This window comes from Amblyomma americanum, chromosome 7 (genome assembly GCF_052857255.1).
Source record: "Amblyomma americanum isolate KBUSLIRL-KWMA chromosome 7, ASM5285725v1, whole genome shotgun sequence".
Lineage (NCBI taxonomy): Eukaryota > Metazoa > Arthropoda > Arachnida > Ixodida > Ixodidae > Amblyomma > Amblyomma americanum.
This window is the reverse complement of record NC_135503.1, coordinates 74,070,004-74,086,042: the sequence shown is the minus strand read 5'-3', so window position 1 is coordinate 74,086,042 and position 16,039 is coordinate 74,070,004. Positions and strand designations below refer to the sequence as shown.

At 47.3% G+C, this 16,039-nt stretch overlaps 1 long non-coding RNA gene across 1 annotated transcript in view; it reads left to right on the top strand.

The window, feature by feature from the left end:
- The window catches only part of LOC144097224 (uncharacterized), a 125,233-nt gene extending 110,121 nt beyond the window's left edge, over positions 1 to 15,112 (top strand). The window contains exons 3-6 of the long non-coding RNA XR_013306956.1: positions 7,545 to 7,638; positions 8,176 to 8,251; positions 10,309 to 10,438; positions 14,998 to 15,112. This is a non-coding gene — a long non-coding RNA (uncharacterized LOC144097224). The remainder of the gene's footprint in view (positions 1 to 7,544; positions 7,639 to 8,175; positions 8,252 to 10,308; positions 10,439 to 14,997) is intronic.
- Positions 15,113 to 16,039: the final 927 nt, after the last annotated feature.

The following is a 16,039-nucleotide window of genomic DNA, read 5'->3' as shown; positions in this document are numbered from 1 at the left end:
TCTGCGACTTGCCCAGGTTTTGAATAATCCCATTTGTGATCTTGTCCGCGCCAGCTGCCGTGTTGCGTGTGGCAGATCTAGCCGCGGCGCTAACCTCGGCAGTGGTGATGGGGGCGTCTAACCTCTCATTTGGGCCTCCCGTGTACGAGATTGTGCTGGGAGGATGGGGGTGCCGGTGTGTTTTGTTTTGAGGGCGGTGAGCAGGGCCGCGTCGTCTCCGGGGTACAGATGAGCGATTTTCTTGAGTTTACGGTTAGTGGCAGACTGCGATGTTTGCGGATCGACGAGGCTGCGGAGGATCGTCCAGGTGCGGGAGGTCCAAAGCGTGCCGCGCAGTGACTCGAAAAATTCCTGCCAATTCTGTTGAGAGAGGTGTTGTGCATACTCTTGTGCTTCTGCCGTGATCTGTGATATGCGGAGTCTCAGGGGACGATTGAGGCTTTGGCATTTCCATCTGCGAACCAGAGTCCGTCGGGTCTGCCACAACTTCAGAAGGTGACGATCGACATCCGGATTATCGAGTGTGCATTGTACTTCGGTGGTGGCCTCCTTGTGTGCTTTCCGAATCTGTTCACTCCATTCGCTGATTGATTGAATGGGGTCTTCCGGAACGGCCTGTGCAAGGTATTTAGTCCAGTCCGTGATTTTGGCTGTTCCCAGGCTGCGATGAATGTTTGCGGAGGTGATAGACGTGCTTACGATGTAGTGGTCGATACCTAAGCTCTCTCCGAGATTTGTCCACGTAGCGTTGTGGATGTTCTTGACGATTGTAAGGTCAGGCTATGAATCGCGCGTGACGCTGTTTCCTTCGCGGGTTGGGTATAAAGGATCAGTAAGTATTTCCAGGCCCAGGGCACCCCGAGCTCGTACCACGCTAAGAACACGCAGCGTGTTCGTTTTGTAGCCCCATTCCCCGTGGGGGGCGTAAAGTCACCGAGTGCGATAAGGTGATGCGAAACAGCTAGCTGATCTGCCTCTTGAAGTATTCCAGAGAAATCGGCCTTGGTTGCTCATAGGGGGTGATACACGTTCAGAACGAAGGAGCTATTGCGGCCCCTCTTGTTGGGAATGACCTCGATCATGTTGTAGTTGATCTCCTGTTCTCTCAAGGAGTGTTCGATCACCGTGATGTCCTTAGAAACAAGGGTGGCAACTTTTGGCGAGCTCGCGTTGTGGACTGAGTAATATCCAGGGAGAGTCGGCGCCGGGTCGACTCCTACCTCTTGCAGGCAGATTATATCGATTCGAATGGGGGTGACATTGATGTATTGTTTCAAGAGGCTTTGTTTTCTCCTGAAACTTCGGCAATTCCATTGCCAGATCTCTAGGCGGTCAGGAGTGCCTGATTTATAGATCGTAGCCATCCTGGTTGCTGGTAAAGCTTCTTACAGATTCGTTGTCGCTACTCATAGCGACCGCCGCGGTCGCGGACCGGTAGGTTTTTGCTCGAGGGTTGTCAGAGCTGGTAACACGGTTTCAGCTAGGGGCTTTTGTGTTTATCAGTGCTTGTAGGGTAACAAATTTGGCGTCATGTGCGTCCAGGCGCGCCTATTTGTGCGATTTGGGCTGAGAGCTTTGAGGTGAATGTTGTGAGAAGGGGGTTTATGTTGTTCATAATGCTATTCAAGAGACGTCCCTCTATTTCTTCATATGTGTTGGGGAGGGGGTGGTTGTCGGTTGGCGAGGTGTGGGAGTGGGTGTCGCCACTGGTGGTAGAAGCGGTTTGGGGGAAGTCTCAACGTCCCGGGGCGCGGGAGGAGGGGAGGTTGGGCATGGGGATTGTGAGAGGAGTGCACTTGCGGGCTAGCTCCGCTACCTGAGATTGTAGCTTGTCGATAGTGTGTGCCATTTTTGCGCAGTCTGAGCATTTGGGTGGAGTGGGTGTGTTCGAAGGAACAATGGGAGAGTTCTTAACAAGCTCTGCCCAGCTCACCTTTTTGTCCGTGGCCTTGGCTTGCCCCTGGTGTGGCCGGCTAATTTCCTTTTTTTTGCTTGGGCGCAGGGGGAGGACGGGTTGACCGGTTGGTGGAAACGGATCTCTATCTGCTCCTACTGCTGCAGCTTTGGCTGGATGACTCGTCGTACGTGCTTTACCAGCGCGGCGTCCGAGTTCGGGCCTGGTTGTCTTTTTTGGACCGGTGTTGTTCCTTGATGGGTGGGGTGGAGGATCGGACGGATGGTGGCTTTTTCTTGAGTGGTTTGAACCGATTGGGGCACTCCTTGCTGCCTGTTTCGTGTGTTCCTCCGCACGGAGCACACTTCGGCAGGCACTGATGTCCGTGCGGAGGATTTTGGACCCCGCATTTCCTGCAGGCCGCCTGGTCTGGTGAGGGGCACACATCGGAGCGATGACCCGGCTGCATGCACGCATAGCAGAATTGTCGTGCTGGGCGGTACAGATGGCAACGAAACTCCGCGATCTTGAAGTACACAACTTTGGGGGTGGTCGGGCCGTTGAAAGTGATCAGCATTGACGATGTTTTGCCCATGCGTCGTACGTCGAGTACGGTGGTCCCGCGTGAGCGGATGTATAGGCCTGCCTGGACACTTTCCGGTGTCACGTGGTCCGGAATTCCGTGGATTACGCCCCGTCTGTCGTGCTCTGTGAAAGGTATGTAGGCGTTCACGTCATGAGTGAGGTCTCCTAGGGTCAGTGTCCTGATTTGTCGATGTTCGTTGGCGACTTCTGTGTGCGGAGTGCTCGCTACGAGGATATTTGATCCGTAGTGGGGACGGAGGAGGTACCTTCCTTCCACCTGCTGCGGTTCTGGACACCCGATCAAAACGCACGACAGAATTTTTTGTCGCGCATCTGTCGCGCGACACAATTTTGTGTCGCAAGAGAAGCTGTCTTGTCGTGCCTTGTGTCGTGCGACAAGCTTTGTGTCGTGGGTTCTTTCGCGCGACAAAGTTGTTTGTAGTAGGTTCTGCCGCACGACAGACATCTTTCCTGCATTTTGTCGTGCGAAGAAGGTCCCTGTCGCAGCATTTGTCGCGCGACAGGTTTCTGTCGCAGGTACTGTCGCGCGACGGAGGGAGTCGTGCCGCACGAGAGAGATTGCGTGCCTCAGCAAAGTTGCCTGTCGTGGGTTCAGTCGCGCGACAAACTTCTATCGCGCCTCTTTTCACGCGACAAAAGTACCTGTCGTGCGGCCTGTCGCGCGACACAACAGCTTGTCGTGGGATATGCCGCGCGACAGATACCTGTAGTGGATTGTGCCGCGCGATAGATGCCTATCGTGGGATGTGTCATACGAATGATTCCTGGTGAGGGTAATTGTTTTACTGCAGAATTCTAGAAATACTGCCGTGCTGTCGTGTGACAGCGATAGGATCAAATTGACCAAAGTTGCTTCAAAGCGCGTTCACTGTGGCGAGTCGCGAAGAGGATGCGAGGTGCTCTGGTCTGTTGGTGACGGGCACCGAGCGAAATGAAGTGCTCATGCACATTGGCGAATCGAGTTTTCAACTCGCTTCCCGCGACCTGGCTCTCTCACCGAACGAGAATTGGCTTAGAGGAGAGGCACTGCTCGAGCACTCACCTGATTAATTCCCTTCTGTTCCCACATGACAATGTGACGAAAGTAGTGCATGCTCAAGAGTATAATGCGGCTTTGAAAGCCCAAAAAGCTGTAATGCACAAGCGACGAAGCCAGCGGTGCCTGCGTATCCGCACGCGCTTGCGGTGGCAGCATGTAGCTGCAGCCACGACAGCGCCTGCACACCAATCGGTGTGCGCAAGTCGAATGGCGCTACTGAAAGTCAGTGTACTCTTGGCTTCTGTGACATGTTCAAGCCATGTCACATAATGTACCGCTACTACTACATGCGCAGAAAAGGCCAAGGACACTTCTATGCGTCGCGGAAAAGAATATCGTTAATCGTCAATCAGGGAAAATTACTCGCCATAACCATCCGGCTACACAAAGGCAGCATTTGTGTACATGCACGCAGTTCTCTGCATAAATGTCCAAAGCAACCCCGATATCATTTTTCCGCATTTCAGTTTTAAGAGCGTCAGCTCTTACTACTTACGTTTGTCAAGGACACGTCTGTCTGCAGGGAAGGTCATATTGGCCAAGACAGTTACCACACTATATCACACAGCAGCAGCGGGCGCGTAGAGCCTCAGTTGTCACAGACATGTGCACCTTCGATCCGTTTTACATATGCCAGTATAGCGGCTATCGAAGTGGAACCACGGGGACCACCATTTGCATCAAATTTGGGAGCCGCCAGTTTGACGCATAACGATCGAAGTGGTGTCATCTGACTTGTCATGTTCCTGAGGATAATATAAATATTTAGATGAAGCCCAAAATATGTTTGGAATTCGCACCGACGACCTTTTCGCCCCCAAACCATGCATTCCGAAGACTTCCAGACAGCCATAAGGCCTAATCGTTTGTCGCAGAGGGTTCCGGATGCGGTCAAACAATTCGTCTTGTTGTAATGCACACGTTTATACAATTCGTTAACTGATATATAAGGAGGAAACATACCGGATATAGCGAAGGTGGCTGTAAATCGCAGTAGTAGTGCAAAATCTTTGAAATAGATGACGCTGCTTGTATCTTAGAACGAATGTTTCCGAAACGAAACGCCCTCAGATGTTTGTATTTTGTCTTCTCCACGTTTGCTGAGGACCCCGATCTAGCACCCCGATCTAAACACTTGAAGCTCTCGTAGCTAACGCTCTTAAGTCCAACGCTGATGCAGTGTTGGCGGAGAATTTTTTTTAGCGACAGTGACGTGGTGCTTATCATAAAATAGCAAAAAAAAATACTTTACGACGTCGTTCATTGCCTTCACTGAAAATTTCATGACGGTGACACGAAAAAGTCGCTAAATATAGACAGCAGCGTATGCAGCCGAAGGTGAAATGCGGCGGCCGGCGAGTTTGAACCGATTTGATTCTCGGTAGAAATGAGATTAAAGTCTTGGGACTGACGTCAACCGCGCGCTTTAAAGAGTTTCGCCTTCTTTGACACAGTCCAGCTCCTGTGCACCCGCGCTCGGTCCTCTAAACTACTCTGGTCCCAGTGTGACTGTGTGCTATGACAATGTGAGCGAAAAGGAGGATGTCTGGGGGTTTTGATGTGCACCACGGCCATACAGTTGAGCGACATGATAACGTACGGGCGCGGCATGCCAGCCTGAATACCGGCCCCCAGCGTCAGAAAAATTCGACAGTAATGTTTGTTCAAGTCCATACTAAGCCGCCGGATGGAGTATCGTTGGCCAATATCGAGTCGTTGGTAGAGGCGATAACAGGAATACAAACAAATGTCTCCCTACGGCGCCTTTAATTGCTGCTGCTCAATCGCGGCTCTCCTGGCCTCAGCTGGCTCCGCTCCTGAAGGTGTCGCGGAAACCGAGCATATCTTTGTTTTACTATGAGACGAGGTTCACAGTAAAACGATGACGAGAGCAGCACCTCAGCGCTAGCCAGTTTCGAAGTGAACTCAGCTGCTGCATCGATGTGAAACCGGCTAGGCTTAGCGACGACTAGGGCAGCCAGGGGGTAGCGCGTAGTTCATTGCCCGGCGCGCCCGCGGGCGGCGTCGTTCCCGAAAGCTCGCCTCGCTCACTCCGGCTGGCTCACTGATTGCCTCAACAGCTTGCGACCTTCACTCGGAAGGCTGGAAAATCGAGAAGCGAGCGACTGGCGCTGCGACTGAGCGATACTTTATGCCCACGTTTGCAGTACTGGTGAACAACCTTTAACGCCCATATGCTTGGGTTATCGGCTGCTTTGCGGCGAGTCTTAGTTAAGATGGTCCGCGACGCCATCGTCACCGTCCGTGACGCACAGGCTGAGAACTTTAATTCTAGTACGTGCCGAAACAGCTCGTATTTATCGTAACGATACGAACTCGAAAACACGGCTGCTTCGATGCGCTAGTGGGCTCTTGCTTGTTAAACTACACGCGATCAGGATGCGGCGAGTGCTAGCTGCTGTTGCATATTAGTTAAAGTGAGACGCAAGTATCGACGTAGTTTCGTAACGCAGTTGATATCAAAGCAATCCGCTTGTACTGGTCACCCATTAAGCTGTAAGTTTCATGATGTCCGGTGAGCGTGCCAGTGTCGCGCAAATGAATGCATCGCAGCTACTCTTCATCGTGCCAATTGCGTTCAACTTATCTACGATATTCGCCAGCTTGAGATGCGGCGCTTTTCTTCGCTGTTTTTGTCGCAACTTAGAGATTTTATCTGGCATCAAACGAAATTGCATTCTGTCAACACCGTCGTCTGCTCCGTCGTCCGCTCCGTCGTCTGCTAGGGCATCCGGGTCACTTCAGGGGATCACAGGATCGCAGCTTCTACAAACGACATGCCAGAAAAAGTAACTGAAAGCGCTTTAGTATTCTTAAATAATCTAAAAATAATTTAAAATAAATGCAGCGGCTTTGTTATGAAGATATAAATATTCATGGTTTAAAAAACAAATTTTTTTGTCGGTTGCAAATTTTCACTGACACGAAAGCGCAGCCGTCGGCGCCATTGCAGCGCAACCGACGCGTCGTGTTTTGTATTATTTGCCTCTTTGAGGCATTGCTTGAGTACTTGTACGGCGGACACGTGTGAAGAACTCATTCAATAGGAAGGTGAGCAGGAGTGTGTTTTGGAAGCCAACGACCAGGATTTCGGCCTGTCAACATGGGCGAGTTTCAACGGGTAAGCCATGAAGAAAGACAGCGCTGCGACGTCTTGTCATCTGTAAAGGGAACGAAGACTCCTGCGCCGTTTTACTAAGCCTGGATGAATCGCATGGCCGTTGAGTCCCGCTCTGCGTTTCTTTGCTAATGATCTGTATTCACACGCGCTATTTGTATGCGGCTATATAGGGATGTGAGTGGAGGCAGTCCGCCTGCGGTTGCCGCAGCTATAATGCGGCGCCAAAAAAGCAGGGCCTATATCCTGCATGACAAGTGTTGTTCTCATTGTCTTTATGTGCATTTAGTAGTCGCGTGCCGTGGTAAATAAAAAATAGCACCAGATATCACAACAGAGTTACGCTTTCGCTTGCTAGCGCTTCGACACTCGGTGCAAAAGCATGGATTTGCACTGCGTAGAAGACGATGAGCGAGAAGTGCCGCGCGGCGGAGCGCTCGCGCTAGGCCAGCTGCGATCAGACACCGCACTATTTTGCTCAGGGTTAGTACTCACTGGATTAGTGCTTGTGCCTTAATATGCGTCATTCTAAATTCTGAGACAGTGATCGCATGCGAAAGGCTAGTTCATATTCATCGCCTTGTCATTTGTAAACTTTTATGTGCTTCCCCAGTGGAACAGGATTTGAGGCAGTGTTATGTCAAAGTTAGATCAATCTTGCGTCTCCTGAGCTGTAAACGTTGATGCTTCCTCTCTTTCTGAGCACTGCGAGCTGTCGGAGATACAACTGCGCAATTATTTAGGATTTCTACCTTTTTGCTATATCTCTCGCTTTTGCGGCCCGCATTCAAGTCGTTCGCCATTGTCGATGGTTTTTTTGTTACTTATTTTCGCTTTGTTATTTATTCTTGGTTGCGTGCCATCAGCTGTGGTGCCGGCGATTCTCCGAGCTCGGAACTCTTCCCAGGCACGAGATCCTACCCACAGACCTCCCTTCGCCGCACTCACGAGTGTTCTTTGGTATTTTTTTTTGTTTCTCTTGCCCTTACATGCATTGCCAGTCGACAAATTTGTGCAGCTTTTAATTGTATGCAGATTTGTTAAATGCGCTAGCAATTTTTCGATGATGCTAAGCGGTGCTGTGAGATATCAAGCTTCTTGCTAGTGAAGGCATGCTTTTTTCCATTCTCTCTTCTCATTTCACCTAGGCAGACTGGTTGCAAATTTCAATTTAATACCTGGACATTGGTGCAAGGCACCATGATAGGAATTAATGAAAACCTGCACATCCTATATTCAAATTGGTGTGCGGTATTTCAGCCAGCTCATCTTTCAGTGGGGTTATAACAGTCATTGTGACTCTTCTCAAAGAATGTATATGGGTGCATTACATAAAATCTGTTCATTTGTTTTGTCATGGACTAGCTCATTGGTTTTTTATTTACTTATATTACGTCTAAGTTTGGTTTTTTAAAGCAGTAGACGATTTCCTCTCTTGTCATTCATGACATGGCTACAGCCATTGACAGCTGTTGCTCTGGATGTGTTTATGTGCAGTTGCCAGCAGCCAGCATCTATTGGGCCATGCGTGCTTCCTGCCTTCGGCTGTGTCATCCCTCCTGATCCGTTCATGGTAGTTATTCTTTATCAGTGATGCATATCTTAGCTGCCTATTTAGAAAAATATTTTCAATATAGGCTTGCAGCTAGGTTTAGAAATGCATGAAACTCTACATGCACTTCACAGCAGTACCTCAGCTTATAATTACCGGAACTGTAGACTTGTACAAAATATAGTCGCTGATGTAGCTCTTGACGCAGCTGCTGTTAACATACACGTGCTTTGACATTGCACACCTGTTGCCTGGTATGCATATGTGTCCTCGAAAAGGACCTATATGTTCATTTATCCCTTTAAAAACATTGTGCCCTACAATGATGGTTTACCAGTATTTCTGATACAGAGACCAAATTGTCAGTCAGTAATGTTACATTTGCAAGATGACACCAATCCTTGTATGGCATAGCATCCTTGCAATGCACTGGGCCAGCTGCTGTCAGCACAGATTTATTGCTGGTTTATTACCATAGCATATGGTTATACTGCACAGTTTGGACCTCTACCTTCTTAAAGCTGTATACTTGAAAAGTTTAAAATTAGTTGAAGGAAAATTCAAGAAATCTAACAGTAACTGTCTCACATTTTGGTGGACACTTAAACCGTGAAATAAGAGAGGGATATAGACGGGAAGTAATGAAGAGCTGATGCCCATGTTAGATGCCCCTCTTTAGTTAAACATACCTCGCAATTAACACATTTGGTGCAAAACAAACATGGGACTTGCACGTTCACAAGCACCCTCATGTCAGTAAAACAAAGTGCCAATGTTGCCGTACTTTAGAGTTTTGCTCTTAAAAGCGCAGCTGACTGCTGTTCAAATTTGAGAGCAAAAATATGTCTACTTTTCCTCATGTGCAGTCGCGGTGCTGGTGCCATTTGCAATGGTGATTGACATTGAGTTGCATGATGCGCAGTCCGTTCCTGGAGTTAGTGATTTTGTCTGTCGTGTGAATGTGCTGTTAAAATTAGTGCAGAACAATGGTTCTCTAGTTCATTTTAGGTAACTGTGTCCTGTGCCACATGCTACCACCCTTTTTCCAAAAATTTCCTAATCTCATTTAGCCATCTGATTGCCACCCATTCATGCATTCACCTACTCTTGGAATCATCCCAGTGTTTTTTAGTGTGGTATTGCTTATATCTTCTCTGCATTACACATGCATTGCACTTCCTCTTTTTTGATTTAGTCAAGATATCTCTGTTCCTGTTTCTTCCATAAGCATAAGAGGCGACTCAAGTGCACCATCTGGGCTTGTGATGCAATGTGTAAGGCCCTTCGTTTTTGAGTAAAACCTGGTTTATCCCTACTGTTGCACCAATAAAGATTCTTAAAGATCAGGTTCAACACAATTTCTGTGCAAATGTGCCTGTAAGAAAGTGTGGTTTGAAGGTGCACAAAGCCGAAGAACTGCTGGAGTGTAGTGGATGTCACATAATTCTTCTGACAGATTTTTAAACAATTCTGGTTATTTTTTCCTTTTAATGTTTATTGTTTGTTGGTTGCTTATAATTTATGGATAAACTGAAAACTACATGTACTGACTGGTATTTCATTCCAATAATTATACCCATTATTATGAAGCTGTGTTGGAAAGTAGGTGTGCAGTTAGTATGCGTGCTTTGAAATTTAGTCATTGTTTCTGCAATGCAAAATGGAGGACAGGTCTCTGCTGTGCGAGTTTTTTGCAATGGAGTGAAAGTAGCTGGAGCAGCATTTGCTACTGTGTCACCCAGCCAAAAGTTCTCCCACAGACCACTGAGTTTCTGAATACCTATGGCTTAAAGCTCGAAGCTCTGGTTGCCCTTTCCGAGGTTTTCTGCATTAACGAGTGCAAGCCCAAGGGCTCAGAGCTAACAAGCATTTGAAACCATAGAGCTATACACAGTAGTGCTGGGGCCGTGCAGCAAGTCAGTGTGAATTAGGTCGGGATAAACGTGGTTTACTGTAAAAAGCTAGTGTGAAAAAATAGTTGCGCTCACAGAAACCGCTGTTTTTTTCTTAGTCGGTCATTGAAACAAAGCAATGCATGTAAAATTTGATATCTCACTGATCCCTCATTTTTTCTCCAGCTAAAGACCAAGAGTTGCATGGAAGTTGTGCAAGCCACCAAGTTGCGTGTGATTTTTGCCAGGGACCTGGAGCAGGCTGGGAAATTAGTGGATGGCCAGTGGTATTCACTCAGTAAGGCAAGCTCTTTCTGTAAGTACAGTTTTTGGCATGGCATTGCTTAGGAACGCATGCACTAATCTGACTACTCTATGCCCGCCCATGTTTCAAGAATAATGAAGTACATGAAAAAATTAATTGCCGAAAACAAAATTGCCGCTTCTGTTTGTTTTTTCAGGAAAGTATTCGCCGTTTAAAGGGCTGTGAAAACCTTAAGAATTATTATGTGCTTGCTGTGGCTTTTTTTTTCAAATTTCTTCCACGTCTATGTTGGCCTGACCTTGTAGCTTGTCTGCATGAGATTGGCTGCTACCTACAGTTCACTTTTTTGTTGCTCCTTTATTGCCTGTCACAATCTTTACTTTGCGTGGCAGTGTCATTCAGTTTGGGAAGTAATCTGATAATATTTCTGCATTGGCCTGAAGTGCAAGCTTTTGCATGTGGGGCAGCTTTATGGTGTCCTTTTGTTTGCTGTAACTGCAGTTTGGTCATGAGGGTTAGAGGCTTAGTACTTTTTTTATTTTGATGCAGTGTCATATACTTCATGCATTATATAATGAAGTAAGCACTATTTTTGTAATAAAGGAACATTCATTATAGCTGTGGTCATAAGTGCACTTGACTCTAAAATGGCTGTCTTCCGGCATTCAGTATTACATCTTAAAACCAGCCGGAAGACACAAAACAGGAGAAGAGATGAGCACAAGATGAGGCTGGTCTAACAACTGAGATTTTATTGAAGGAAAGTGGCAAAAGAAGACCTGCAAAGAGATTCAAGCACGCAAAACCCCAAAGCAGTGAGATGGCAAAAAACAATCGAAAGGCACTGACGTACTAGTAAACCATCTAAAAAACTAATTCCTTACAGTGAAGGTTCACCGACGGTTTAGCCAGGCACTTGTTTTTAGCCTTACTTATGTAGAAAGCCTCAACTATATCAGGACAGATTTATCACTTCCCTAAACCACTGATGTGCCGCAGAAATCAGGCGTGCAAAGAGAAAGGTCGTCCTCCGATTGTATTCACGAGATTGAACGTGCAGTGTCAGGTGAAAATTCGCCTTCCTCTCTATACAGTGAAAGTGCTCTCAGCCAGGCGCACATTCAGATATCTGCTTGTCTGCCCATAGTAGGTTCAGCTACGAGGCAGTGGAATGCAAAAAACCAGTTTACTTTTGGAAGTGGTGAACATTTTTTATCTGCCACTGTGCATAGCGGACGATTACCCATAGTTGTATCAAGCCTAGATTGAACGAAGAAGCAAAGGGCTCCTACCTTACTTTTAGTGGTCAAGACAACAGCAACATCATACTTTGGTGCAACTTTCTTGGGACGGTGCGAAATGGCGTGGAGGTAAGGTATAGAGCCCATCTTTTTGTGCTGCTCAACTACGTCAGCATCATGTGAATGGTGTTCCGTTCCCTCGAGAGAGTAAAAACACAGTGACAGGTGCGCGAGATGGGCAAGTGGGAACCCAGGTGCCATGGCTTAGAAACCTGCTCCGAGAATGCATTCTAAACGCTGTGTTGGCATGACTTCCATAAAGCGGTCGTGATGCATGCGATTTCCAACCTGTCCTTCACCAGCCTCGAGTGGTGACAGGTGCGCGAGATGGGAAAGTGGGAACCCAGGTGCCATTGGCTTGGAAACCTGCTCTGAGAATGCATTCTAAACACTGTGATGGCATGACTTCCATAAAGCGGTCGTGATGCATGCAATTTCCAACCTGTCCTTCACCAGCCTCGAGTGGTTCAACTCGTAGCCAAGGGGCTTCCTGATCTTGGGCTGTGGCGCCAACATATGTGGTCGTCCGCAAAGCGCAGGTCTAAGTCAAGAAGCTACAAACGGTTATGCTTAGTGAAATTCAGACATAAAAGATAGGCTTTGACCACATGCCTAAAGATTTCTAAAACGTCTTGTGCCAACTTATCTGAGCCCTCCTTGTGCAAAAAAATTAGGTAGCTATCAACATAACGAAATGCTACTATGCCGAGGTCTACCAAACAGGGCTTTGATGCGGTATCGACTCTGGACAGAAGAATGTCGCGGAGGAACAGTGCAACCAGGGACTCTGCATATGCCTGATTTCTGATGTAAACTCACAAAAGTGGAGTTCTGTGGAGTTCGTTTTTTGTGGACAGCAACCTGGGCAGGTGCTCTGCAGTGAGCATCGACATGGAGTGCATGCACTATTTATTGTCACATGATAGACCTCTGAGGCATGTGTAAACTGCGTCAGGGTGAACAGTTAACATGCTTTTACAGATGATTGCGTGATTTCGGTTGCTGGCTTCATGGGGCTGTTGTCCTTTTACTGCAAATCCGCATTTGTCAGTTGGCAGGGCGGTATTTACACGCAGGTCGTACCTTTGCTCGGCAAAATTTTTTTGTCAAAAGTCGATAAGGCATTACAGCCCTGTTTGGAAGACCTTGGCATAGTAACATTGCGTTATGTTCATGACTATCTAATTTTTCTGGACATATAAGGCTCAGATAAGTTGGCACAAGATGTTTTAGGAGTCTTTAGGGCATGCGGTCAAGGCCTGTCTTTTACATCAGAATTGTCTAAACAGAACCGTTAGCAGTTTCTTGATGCAGACCTGCGCTTTGTGGACGAATATGTTTGTCGGGCCTACAGCTAAAGATCGGGAAAGGCTCTTTTTAGCTACGAGTCGGACCACTCGTTGCTGGGGAAGGATGGTGAAGAGGTGTATTTGTTGCTGGTTAAGGTCAGTAAAGGTGGAAACACTTGATGGGTGTGCAATCGTGTGCATGACATCAGCTTTACATAAGTCATGCCATCACTACTGAGGACGCATTCTTGTAGCAGGTTTCCAAGCAGCTGGGTTCCCACTTGCCCATCTCAACAACCTGTCATAGTATGTTTTCACTCGCTCGAGGGTAAGGAGCACATACTCCGATGATGCTGATACACCTTACCTCCACAGTATTTCACAGTCCCAAGAAAGTCGCGGGAAAGCGTAATGCTGCTGTTGTCTTAACAGCGAAGTGCAAGACAGGAGGCCTTTGTGCGGCCATTAAAAAGGCTTGATAAAACTGGGTACTTGTCCACAATGGACAGTGTCACAAAAAAAGGTTCACCACTTGCAAAAGTAATGGAGTTTATTGCGTTCCACTGCCTTATGGCTGCAACTAATATGGGCAGACAGGCAGATATCTGAATTTGCACCTGACTGAGCACTTTCACTCTATAGGGGGAAGGTAAATTCTAATCTGGCACTGCAGGCTCAATATTGTGAATGCAAATCTGAGGATGACCTGCCTCTTTGCACGCCTAATTTCCACGACACATCAGTGGTTTATGGAAGGGATAAATCTGTCGGTAGATAGTTGAGGCTTACTACATCAGTAAGGCTAAGGACACGTGTGGCTAAGCCATCGGTAAACCTTCACCGTAAGGAATTTGCTTTTTTAGATGATTCATTAGTATGCCAGTGACCTTTGATTGCACTTCGTCCTTTCACTGCTTTGGGTTGTTGTGCGCTTGTATCTCTTCGCGGGTCTTGTTTTGTGGCTTTCCTTCAATGATGCCGCCGCGGTGGCTCAGTGGTTATGGCGCTCGGCTGCTGTGTCCCAAAAGACGCAGGTTCGATCCTGGCCGCGCCAGTGAAATTTCAATGGAGGCAAAATTTTAGAGGCCCGTGTACTGTGCGTTGTCAGTGCATGCTATAGAACCCCAGATGGTCGAAATTTCTGGAGCCCTCCACTACGGCATCCCTAATAGCCTGAGTCGCTTTGGGACGTTAAACCCTCACAAATCAAATAATCAAAATCTTCAATTAAATTTTTGTTAGTTCCGCCTCTTGAGCTCATGTCTTGGGTGTTCTGTCTGGTTTTAAGGTGAGTCAGTACCAACTCGGCCAGTCATAAGCCTTGTTCAGTATTACAACATTTTGAATAAAGTGAGAAGTTTACTAGGCTATGTTGCCGGGCATCGTGTCCGCAGCAGTTGTGGGCAACTCAGAAGAGATAGCGTCATACGATTGGCTGTGTAATTGGCAGAGGATGATGTGAGGATGCTGCTGGAAAAGAAAATTTCATAATCGGATAATTATTTACAGCCAAAAATGTCCAAAAAGTGGCTGGGCCAGAGAAAAAGTGCCGCAAAATTTGAAAACGCTGAAAGTAGGTGGAGCTACAGCATAGTGCCAAGTTTGAAAAACTGGAAGTATGGACAAAGCCAAAGTTTGGCGCCAAGTTTGAAAACTCGAAATGAGCAATCACGTGACCAGTGATAAGTGTCCTATACTTAACCAGGAGATAGGAAAAAGAATGATAAATTAGAGGCAATTAGGTAATTATTGAGAAGCGAAAGGCAATGAACGGGTGATTATTCTGGGCGGGTATTCAGTGAGTGGGCAGGAACGATCCATGGAGGAAAATTTGAAAACTCGAAATTGTTGCTGGAATGAAATGAGGGTAAAATAAGAGTTAATTGATAACCAATCAAGTCAACGAGAAAACAACCATGGCGCCAAATTTGAAAGGCGACCAGTGTCGAGGAGGTGTCAACGCTTTCACATTTTTTTTGCGCAGGTAGCAGCGGTGATCTCTATTTTTTGTTTTTTCCAGTCAAGACAAAAACCATTTTTCTTGGCTCATGGGCGATGTATCTAGGAACCTGCGGCCAGGACAACACTGGACAACATGCATCAGCAAGCTCGAAAAAAAGCACGAAACAGTAAATAAATATTGATCATTTTCATTTCAATTCTAGTGGTTTTGTGCACGAATTACTCTGGAATGCACAAAGCTTGTGTTAATTGACAGGCGACCATTAACAAGCTGTGCATTGCCTACTCCAGAACACAAATCCTGTGTTAATTGACAGGTGACACAGTAACGACTGTTACACAGTGTACGAGCACTACACAAGACACACTACAGAAGACAGGGCAAACTACAGAAGACAAGACAGACTACAGAAGACAAGACAAACTACAGAAGTCAAGACAGACTACAAAAGAGAAGACAAACTACAGAAGACAGAATATTAAAGACAAGACAGACTACAGAAGACAGGACTACAAAAGCCAAGACAGACTACACAAGACATGCCCAAAATACAAGACTACAGACAACAGAAATTTTCTGTCTTAGAATCCTATAGTGCGTTTTGACTGGGCAGGCCTTGCTTACTGCTTGGGTAAGATCGAGATTTGAGAAGTTCTTTAAAGCGAGTCCTCGGCGAGGTCGAAACACGATTTTGATGTCCGTTTGCGGTTGAGGCGGGAGGCGGACTCGAAGGCCGCGTTTCTTTGGCGTAGGATGTTTGTGATTTGGTGGGGGGCGCTGGGAGTCGGTGCTGCCCTGCACTTGGCTGTTGGTTTCAGTCCGGGCTGCTTTGCGAAGCTTCCTTTCTTGATGTCTGCTCAAGGCTATCTTCCAGCTATCTTCCGAACTGGTCGTCGGACCGTTTTCCGTTCGGTCTTGAGAGTCGGTTAAGTCCATGTCGGAATCCAAGACTTCATCTGTTGTGGGTGGCAGGGATGCCTCCGAGCTCATTTTCAGCGCCGCGCAGCGTGGCGCGGGGCGAGGCGTGAGCTGGAGGACCGCCAATGTTGTGCTAGGCACAACGCGAGGCCTAGCGTTCCGCGCCTGGCTCGGAGCGTTA